Genomic DNA, 10,234 nt, shown 5'->3' on the forward strand with positions numbered 1-10,234 from the left:
AATTGGTTCTGACGTGGGTTAAATGATGGATCATTGTTGAGGTAGTGTGGTACAGCTTGTAAACCAATGTTATGGGGAATGGACGTGTATAGTGAGACCACATCTAGCGAGAGCCAGCGGTATGTGGGTTCCCAGGAGTAGTGTCGTAGCATGTTCAGAAGGTGGATGCTGTCTTTAATGTAGGAAGGTAGGTTCTGTACTATACCTTGTAGAAAATGATCAATGTAGATAGAGAAGTAGCTGGTTATGCTTTCCATGGCCGCCACTATTGGTCTAACAGGAGGGTGTGTGGAGTCTTTGTGCACCTTCGGAAGGTGGTAAAAGTAGGGCCTTTTGTAAAAGTCGTGTTTAAGAAATGAGGCTTCGGATGCAGTAACTATACCATCTGCTTGTGCTCGATCTATTAGGTTGTGAGCTTCAATAGAGAATTTGGGTAAGGGTTCTCCGGAAAGTTTTTTGTATGTGGATGTGTCAGATAGGAGTCTAGTTGTTTCCAGCATGTAGTCTGCACAGTTCTGGACTACGATACCACCTCCTTTATCTGCGGGCTTAATAACCAGTTGCCTGTTGTTGGTGAGTGATTTAAGAGCCATGCGTTCTGCTGGGGTTAAGTTGGATGGTGCATTGGAACGTGTGTTGGACATTTGACACATTCGTAGTATATCAGCATATACAACCTGATAGAAGGTCTGGACGTAAGGTCCTTTGGTAAATGTGGGATAAAAGATAGATTTCGGTTTGAAGTTAGTGTGTAAGATGGGTGGAGAGGTAGGTGGATGTTGAGTTAGAGATTCAATCTGGTCGTCAATGTAGAGATCTTCCAACTGGTCTAGGGCTATGAGTTCTGCGGGTCCTAGGGTGGAGGAGTCTTCTGTAGTAGTACTGCATTCAATGTGGTCATTAGTAGTATATGGAGTAGTGTTTGGGATAATGTTTGGGGTACCATTACCTTTCTTAGTGTCTTGAATGTTGAAATATCATTTGATGGTGATATTTCTAATGAACCTATTGAGATCCAAGAAGAGAGTGAAAGGGTTGAGAGATGCTGTGGGGGCGAAGGTGAGCCCGCGTGCTAGTAGAGATTTTTCAGGCATGGATAAGGTGTGATCAGAGAGATTGAAGATTTTTACAGTCTGCACAATTTCTCCCTCCTTTTTTTTTTGCTACATACAGAGTATAATGTCAACAGTGTCAGTATTTTTTGTACAGAGAAAAACAGTTGTGATGGAAGACTCAAGATACATAACAGTACCAATATGGCTTATAGGGGATCAAAAGTTGTAGCCTTCAGACTAAAAAAAAGGGGGGTAACTGGATGGATCTAAGGAGAAGGGTTCCTAGATTAACCAAAGGAGTACCAATGAATGATCTAGGAGGAGGTATGGGGGGGAGAGGGAGAGAGAAAAAAGGGGGGGGTGGAGGGAAGGGGATGAGCACCAAGTTCATGTTAAAGAGATATCTTGGGGGTAAGCTTCAAGGTTGTGACTGTGGAGTCGAAGGTAACATTCTCCATTATGACACTTGAAAAAGGTGAAAGAGTTAGTGGGTGCGAGTTTTTCTCGTGGCTAAAGGTGAGCACCTTATGTTGTAGTGGGTCTTTCAGTGGAAAAAAGCAGCCTTACTTACGGTGTTTAGGGAGGCCCATGGTATGAGAAAGAGAGTTCCTCAAGTTTCGCTTGATCCATAGGAGTGAGCGTTAATACCATAAAAGGTTGCCAAATGTGGTAGAAACGTGATTTGGTTTTTTCATGCGATAGGTCTGTGTTGAGTTTGTCTTTGAATAGTAGTTGTAAGAGGTCTCTTTTGACTTGTGAGGTGTTTGGCGGTGAGCTGGAGATCCAGTTTTTCAGGATGGCTCTTCTGGCTAGTAGAAGGCATATCAGGGACCAGTCTTTGCCGGGAGGAATAGAATTAAGTGACCAGGGCAGCAACTGGGGGTCCCAGTGTCCAAAGATAAGGAGCAGGGGATCTTTGGGCAGTTTCAGCAGGGTTATTTCAAAGATGTAGGATAGGACTTGATCCCAGAAGATGGAGATATATGTGCATGACCAGAAGCGATGTGTCAGGGAAGGCCTGGGGTGTTGACAGAGAGGGCAGATAGAGGAGGTTTGACCTTGTTTGGTCGAGAGGAAGGGTATATGAGCCCTATGCATGATTTTCAATTGGTTTTCCCTCCAAGATTTGTTGGGAATCAATTTGTGTATGGTATTAAGGCCTTGTAGAATTTTATCCACCAGCTCAGTATCCGGAAAGTCTCTTGCCCAATTGGCCGCTGATGAGGCTGTGAGAGGGGGAGTGGTTTTCAGAAGAAGAGGTTGGTAAATGTCTGAGATTTTGTATGAGTCCTCAGATAGAAGGATATCCATGAAAGATGATTTGAACCTTTTATGGTCATCTCTGCAGGCATTTTTCAGAAAGCTGATGCATTGTCCATATTGGAAGGCATGTGACGGTGGGAGTGAGAATTTGTCAGCTATAGTTTGAAAATTGATAGGGCGACCAGTCTCTCTGTCACATAGTAAAGAGAATTTGGTGAGGCCTTTTTGTTGCCATGTGACATAGGGTTGATGTTCCAGACCTGGATGGAAGCTTGGGTTTCCTTGTATCGGAAGATGGCTAGAGATGAAGGGTGGTAGTTTGAGGCTTTTCCTCACTTCTCTCCAGGCAATTGCAGTGTCCCGTAGTAGGAGGTTGTGCTGAAGTGATGGTGGAAGGGATTTCCACCTGCAGTGAAGGAGGGCTGCCAAGGAGTAAGGGTGTGTCAAAGCGGTTTCCAGATGATAATTGGAGAAGCGAGACTTTTGGGCTACCCAGTCCAGACTTATCCTCAATAGACAGGCTAAGTTGTATGTTCTGATGTTTGGGAGGCTAATACCCCCTTCGCGTCTGGGAAGATATAACTTTGTGAAGGCTATGCGTGGTCTTTTGTTTCGCCAAAGAAATTTAGAGATGGCAGTGTTGAGGAATTTCGTATCAAAGGGAGGGTTTGGAGCGGGTAGAGTAGGCGGGAAAAACTGACCATTTTCACCAGATGGCATCTTCCCAGGAGCGAGAGGGGGAGATCCATCCAGTTTTCAAGTTCCTGAGAGATTTTTGTGAGTAAGGGGGGATAGTTAAGGTGGTAGAGAGAGGAGGGAAGCTTCCCTATTTTTACTCCTAAATAAGTGATATGGGATTTTGCGACAGTGAAGATGGCTTGTTGGGCCCAGAGAGGTCTGGACTGAGTACCTATGGGAAGTATTTTGCTTTTGTTGTAATTTATGCGCAGGCCTGAGCATAATCTAAATTGGTCAAAGGTAGATTTAATCGTGAGCATGTCGGATGCAGGATTCGCTGTGAAAATAAGGACATCATCAGCGAAGAGAGAAGTTCGTAGTTCGTGTTTGCCGATTTTAATGCCATGTAATGGGGCTACGTAGGAGAGGTACCTGGATAGAGGTTCCAAGGCTATGTTGAATAGGAGAGGGGATAAAGGACATCCCTGTCTCGTGCCTTTGTGGAGACGGAATTCATCCGAAAGGAGTCCTGCTGCTACAAGCCTAGCCGCTGGAGCGGTATACATGGTGGTAATAAGGTGAGTGAAGGGGCCGGAGAAATTTTGGTCATGACCATGGAGAGCCATTCGAAACTTACGTTATTGAAGGCTTTCTCCGCATCGAGGGTGATGATGGCATGGTTACCCTCTGGAGTGCATTTGGCGTGTTCCAAGGCCATCATCACCTTTCTGAGGTTCATGGTGGCAGTCCTGCCCTTCACAAACCCCGATTGGGCAGGGTGTATTAGATAGGGGATAATGGAGGCTAATCTAGTTGCTATAATTTTGGAGAGAATCTTGACCTCAAGATTTAAAAGTGAAATAGGTCTATATGAACTTGGGTCTTGTGGGTCCTTACCCTTTTTTTCTAATAGTTTAATAATGGCTTGGTTACCCGTAGGTAGGTAGGGGCCGCCTGTCCAAATGTGATAATAGACGTCGCGGAGGGTGGGTTCTAGGATTGATTGAAGGGATTTGTAGAACTCGCCCGTGAAGCCGTCTGGGCCTGGGGCTTTAGAAGGGGCTAGGTTCCGGATGACAGTTGATATTTCAGGAAGGGAGATGGGTGCATTGAGAGCATCCAATTGGGAGGGAGAGATTTGTGTGAGGGTTACTTTTTCAAGAATGGAAAGTGCTATTGAATTGTCTATAGGGTCAGTCGCATATAGGGAGGAATAGTAAAAGTAACATCGCTTCGTTTATACCTTTTTTTGAGGTTTTGATATTGCCTGATTAGGGAGGTAATATAGGTCGGACGGTGGGGTCCCTTACAGAGCCTGGAAAGTAGTTTGCCTGCCTTGTTGCCGAATTTGTGGAGGGTGGCATCCAAGTGCGCTTTTTTAGTTAATTCCAGGGTTTCAGCCCATGTGTCAAAGGATTGTTTAGCTACCTGCCAAGTCTTTCTGTTGTCAGGGGTGTCATCCGTGTACAGGGAACGTTGAGCTTGGTGTAGTCAGGAGCTGGAGATAATGTGTCCCCTGAGGAAGGCCTTGCCTGCTTCCCAGAACAGATTTGGGTTGTCTGTATGTGGTGCGTTGGTCGAGGTGTATTCTGACCATGCGTTTTCCATGTATATCCTGAAATCAGAATTATTTTGAAGGTAAGAAGGGAAGCGCCACAATTTGGGACTTGGGTGTAGGTCTGGGTTGTCCAGCCTCACTGAGATGGGTGCTTGGTCGGATATAACAATGTCGTGTATGTCAGCATCAGGTATCAGTGGGACAAGGTTGTCTGAACAGAAAAGGTAGTCAATTCTAGTGAAGACATTATGGGGGTTAGAGTAGAATGTGAATTCTCTATCAGTTGGGTGATGTAGGCGCCAAATGTCATGAAGATGGAGGGAATCCATCGTGGAAGCCAGAAGTGACAGAGCACTGGGGTCATGGAGGTGTCTTGGGCGTTTGGGAGAGGATCTGTCGTCAATTAGGTGGAGGGTAGTGTTAAAGTCCCCGCCAATTATGTGTGGGAGGTGTGGGTCGCGGAGGAGCCAGGTTGTTAGCTCACTAAAAAACTGTTTTGTGGGGTTGTTGGGTGCGTATACATTTGAGATTACTAGGTCTCTGGTCCCTATTTGAACATGTGCAGATAAAAGGCATCCCTGAGAGTCCGAGTCAACAGATAGGACCTTGCAGGGGAGGTTTTTATGTATGAGTATTAGAACCCCTGCTTTGCGGCCATTTGAGTCAGAGCCTAGAACCATGCCCACCCAGAGTTTTTTCATACGTTGGAAGTCAGGAGTGGAGAGGTGGGTTTCCTGGAGTAGGGCAATGTTGGCCTTATGCCTTTAAGGCGGCGAAGAATTTTCATTCTCTTGGATGGGGAACGAAGTCCCTTCACATTCCAGGAGACTATTTTCATGTTGGGAGGGCCATAATGGAGGTAGGGGCCGACGTTGTATGAATTGAGTGATAGATCATACGTAGGAGCGCTGCGAATACCCACAGGGATATGTAGGAGGCTACGTTATATGAGAGTGCTGAGTCAGGGTCTGTTGGTGCTAATGAATCATGGGATGGGAGTAGGAGGAGGCAGAAAGGATGTAGGAGGAAGGGAGTAAGAGGTAGAAACAATACATTACTGTGAAACTTCGCTTTTTTCCGCATGGAGGTCACTGTGTAGTCCAGCTCCCATTACAAGACCCTGTGACTGCAGCTTCTAAACCCACTTGTTGGAAGGTATATCATGCTGGCAGTTCGGGTTGTGATTGGGAGGCGTGGTCTGGTCTACGCAGGGAAGCCAGGGAAGAGAACTGCGTTTTAAGAAAAATAAAAAAGCATTGAACTAGTAGTAACATATTAACATTGTGCACATCATTATAAAGGTTCGGCCTACCAGTATGTAGGGAGTATGATGAGGGGTAGAGAGAGAGTCATCTTCGCCTGGACTGGTCCGTAAGGCTGGTTGAATAGTAAAATCACCAGAGGCAGACGTGCCGTTTGAAGAGATCACTCAATGAGGCATGGAGTGACGCTGATCCGGTCCAGAGGCTCTGAATCGTTTTGGGGAGTCCTTGCTTGGGCTCCTTTGGTCCAGAGCACGGCTGATGGGAGCTGTTTTGGATGTAGGGCTCAGATGCGGTCCTTTGCGTAGCGATCTTAGGAAGGCCTCCGCCTCTGAGGGGTCATGGAAAGAGAGTTGGTCGCCATTAGGGGCTTTGAGCCGGAGGATAGCTGGAAAGGCTAGGGTAAATTGTATTTGTTGCTGATGTAACTCCGTGCATATATGTTGAAATTCTTTCTTTTCTTGGATACTTCTATGGAGTAATCTGCGAATATCAGGATCTTCATGCCATCGATCTGGAGAGATCTGGATTGCCTGTATTGCTGTAGGACGGGAGCTTTGTCAGAATAGTTCAGATATTTTGCAATAATTGGTCGGGACGATTTGCGATCCGAATTAAAGGTTCCCACACGGTGGGCACGTTCCACAATGCAGGGGCCTGGGAGGCCTAGTGCTTCTGGTATGCGCCTCGCGCATAGGTCCGTGAGGGCTGAAGGTTGTAGCGATTCTGGGACACCCACAAATCACAGGTTGCTCCTTCTGGATCTATTTTCTAAATCATCTAATTTCTCTAAAATATATTTGTTTGTCTTATCTTGGGCCTGTTCTGAGGATTGAGACTGGTAGAGTTCTTTCTCAATGTTGGATATGCGGTGCTCGGCCTCATTCAGTCTGGAAGCGTGTTCCCCTAATTGGGCCTGGAGCTTCGGCATGCCTGCGCTGACTGCCTTTTCCACAGAGGCTGCTATCATGGGGGAGAGGAGAGCTGCCACAGCCTGGGCAATAAGCTCTGTGTGACGATCTCCATTATGCTGTGGGGCAGTGTTGTGCTGTGGGGCAGTGTCATGCTGTGAGGAGGGGGGGCGGGCCGCCGCCTACCTTCATGTCAGGCACCGATTCAGTGTGAAGATCCGTGTAGGCCGAAGCCGGGACCTCGATTTGCGGCTGTGCCATCCGCGCCGGTTTTCTACACAAAGCGGTCCATGTGATGACCGGGTGTGGGGGGCGAGATTGCCTGAGTTTGGAGCAGGTTGTGCCGGTTTTACAGGCTGAATTAAGAGTCTAGCTGTGGGAGCTGGTGGAAGAAGCAGCTACTCCATACGGCGCCGGAACCGGAAGCCCTTCTCCCTCCTTTTGTGTCTGTGTCTCCCCCTCTCCTGCCTCGTCGGTGAGCTTTCTTTTTGGGCAGGGTTGGGGGGTGATCACTAAAAAAGAGGGGGTAGGGGTGGGAGATATATGTTTATTGGTCGGACTGTAAATGGGGGGTGATGAGATGGCGTGGATACAGGGGTGGTCCATGGTGGGCCCAGGTTCATGAGTGATCTTGGGCTGTGCGGTGTGTAGATTCCCAATACCAAAATCCAGAGTGGATGACTGGGGGTCCTCATAAGTACTGTGATCTGATATGGCACTGCCGGTCTGTGTTTCTTTGAGGGTAACCGGTATGGAAGGGATTGAGGTAAGGATGCCAGTGTGGGGTTTCTTCTTTATACTCTTGGAAGTTTTGGGTGTACTGGAGGAAGAAACTGGCACGGGGGTGGTGGACGATGACGGTCCTCTTTTGGTGTGGGTGTGGTCTGGAAGGTTCCGGTGGCCTATGTGGTTTATAAGTCTTGGTGGAGGGGCCTTGACAGGATAAGAGGGCCGTGGTGGGCCTTGGTACACATTCCATCAGGGGGAATGGGGTGTGGTTCTCTTGCCCTGATGGGGTGTGGAGATTGGGGTGGTTTCCTTCCATACCAGTTACCCTCAAAGAAACACAGACCGGCAGTGCCATATCAGATCACAGTACTTATGAGGACCCCCAGTCATCCACTCTGGATTTTGGTATTGGGAATCTACACACCACACAGCCCAGGATCACTCATGCATCTGGGCCCACCATGGACCACCCCAGTATCCACGCCATCTCATCACCCCCCATTTACAGTCCGACCAATAAACATATATCTCCCACCCCTACCCCCTCTTTTTTAGTGATCATCCCCCAACCCTGCCCAAAAAGAAAGCTCACCGACGAGGCAGGAGAGGGGGGAGACACAGACACAAAAGGAGGGAGAAATTGCGCAGACTGTAAAAAAACTCACGTTCCAATGCACCATCTAACTTAACCCCAGCAGAACGCATGGCTCTTAAATCACTCACCAACAACAGGCAACTGGTTATTAAGCCCGCAGATAAAGGAGGTGGTATCGTAGTCCAGAACCGTGCAGACTACATGCTGGAAACAACTAGACTCCTATCTGACACATCCACATACAAAAAACTTTCCGGAGATCCCTTACCCAAATTCTCTATTGAAGCTCACAACCTAATAGATCGAGCACAAGCAGATGGTATAGTTACTGCATCCGAAGCCTCATTTCTTAAACATGACTTTTACAAAAGGCCCTACTTTTACCACCTTTCGAAGGTGCACAAAGACCCCACACACCCTCCTGGTAGACCAATAGTGGCGGCCATGGAAAGCGTAACCAGCTACTTCTCTATCTACATTGATCATTTTCTACAAGGTATAGTACAGAACCTACCTTCCTACATTAAAGACAGCATCCACCTTCTGAACATGCTACGATACTACTCCTGGGAACCCACATACCGCTGGCTCTTGTTAGATGTGGTCTCAATATACACGTCCATTCCCCATAACATTGGTTTACAAGCTGTACGACACTACCTCAACAATGATCCATCACTCAACCCACGTCAGAACCAATTCTTACTGGAAATATTAGAATTCTGCCTAACCCACAATTATTTCGAATCCCACGGAGACTTCTACATTCAAACACAAGGAACTGCCATGGGGGCCAATTTTGCCCCCAGCTACGCAAACCTTACCATGGGTTACTGGGAGCTACAATATATACACAACAATAACCCATATGCGCCCCACATAGTCTATTACGGGCGCTACATAGATGACGTGGTCATTATCTGGGATGGTCCAGAAACCACCATCCTACCCTTCGTCCAACACTGCAACAACAACTCCATGGGTCTATCATTTACATCAGTCACAGACAATAACAAACTGGCCTTTTTGGATCTGGAACTCTTGCACTATGAAAACACCTGCTGCACCCAGAATTATACAAAATCCACCTCAGGGAATTCTTACCTACACTTCAACAGTTGCCATCACCCACGATGGGTTAAAAACATCCCAAAAAGCCAGTTCTGCCGCCTAAAACATAATTGCACGCGCCTACAGGACTATGAAACACATGGCCTACTACTCAAAGCCAAATTCAAAGACAAGGGTTACCCAGACCACATCATAGAAGATGCCTTCCAATACTATCTCAGTGAAAACGCGAAGGACAAGAGACAAACCAGTACAGACGACACTACCCAACCCGTCAGATTTGTGACACAATACCACAACAGATTTAAGCAAATGGAAAAGATCTTCACCAAACACTGGTCCATTCTGCATGAGGATCTGCATCTAAAACCCACCATAAGTGATAAACCACTGGTCACCTACAGATGGGCTAAGAATATAAAGGCCCAAATAGCACCAAGCAAAGTGAAAACAGCACGCCCCACCGCCAGTGCCCCGTTAACCTTCTTTAACATCAAAGGCATGTATCAATGTAGGAAGCCCCTCTGCCTCACATGCGCCCATGTTACACATAGGCAAAAAGACTTCCATCATAAGGGTAAACTATATGTCATCCCCGACTTCTTCAATTGTGGTTCAGATTATGTGGTCTATTGCCTCACATGCCCCTGCAGCCTACTATACGTAGGCCGCACTATACGCCTGCTCCGCAAAAGATTTGGTGAGCATCGTAACCTTGTAGAGAAGGGCATTGACAAGCATAGTGTACCAAGACATTTTAAAGAACATCATGGACAAACATCTTCAGGGCTACGCGTGTGGGTTATTGAGTCTATTCCACCCACCCTCCCTACCGCTGAATGCTACAAAAGGTTGTGTGAAAGAGAAAACTACTGGATATACACACTGGACACTTTATCGCCAGGAGACCTCAATGAATCATTGAAATTAACATTTTGCTGTGACCCCAACCATATCCCTGCCTCATCACATCATCTCATCTCAATTCACCACGTATTTTTTCATCCATTGTCCTACCTGGTGTCTCATTTATTGTTTTATCCATCATCTAGTCACTACCCCATTAACTTACAGTCTACGTGGAACATGTGTATGAGTATACCCGTACACTA

Source organism: Aquarana catesbeiana, linkage group LG02 (assembly GCF_042186555.1).
Source record: "Aquarana catesbeiana isolate 2022-GZ linkage group LG02, ASM4218655v1, whole genome shotgun sequence".
Taxonomy (NCBI): domain Eukaryota; kingdom Metazoa; phylum Chordata; class Amphibia; order Anura; family Ranidae; genus Aquarana; species Aquarana catesbeiana.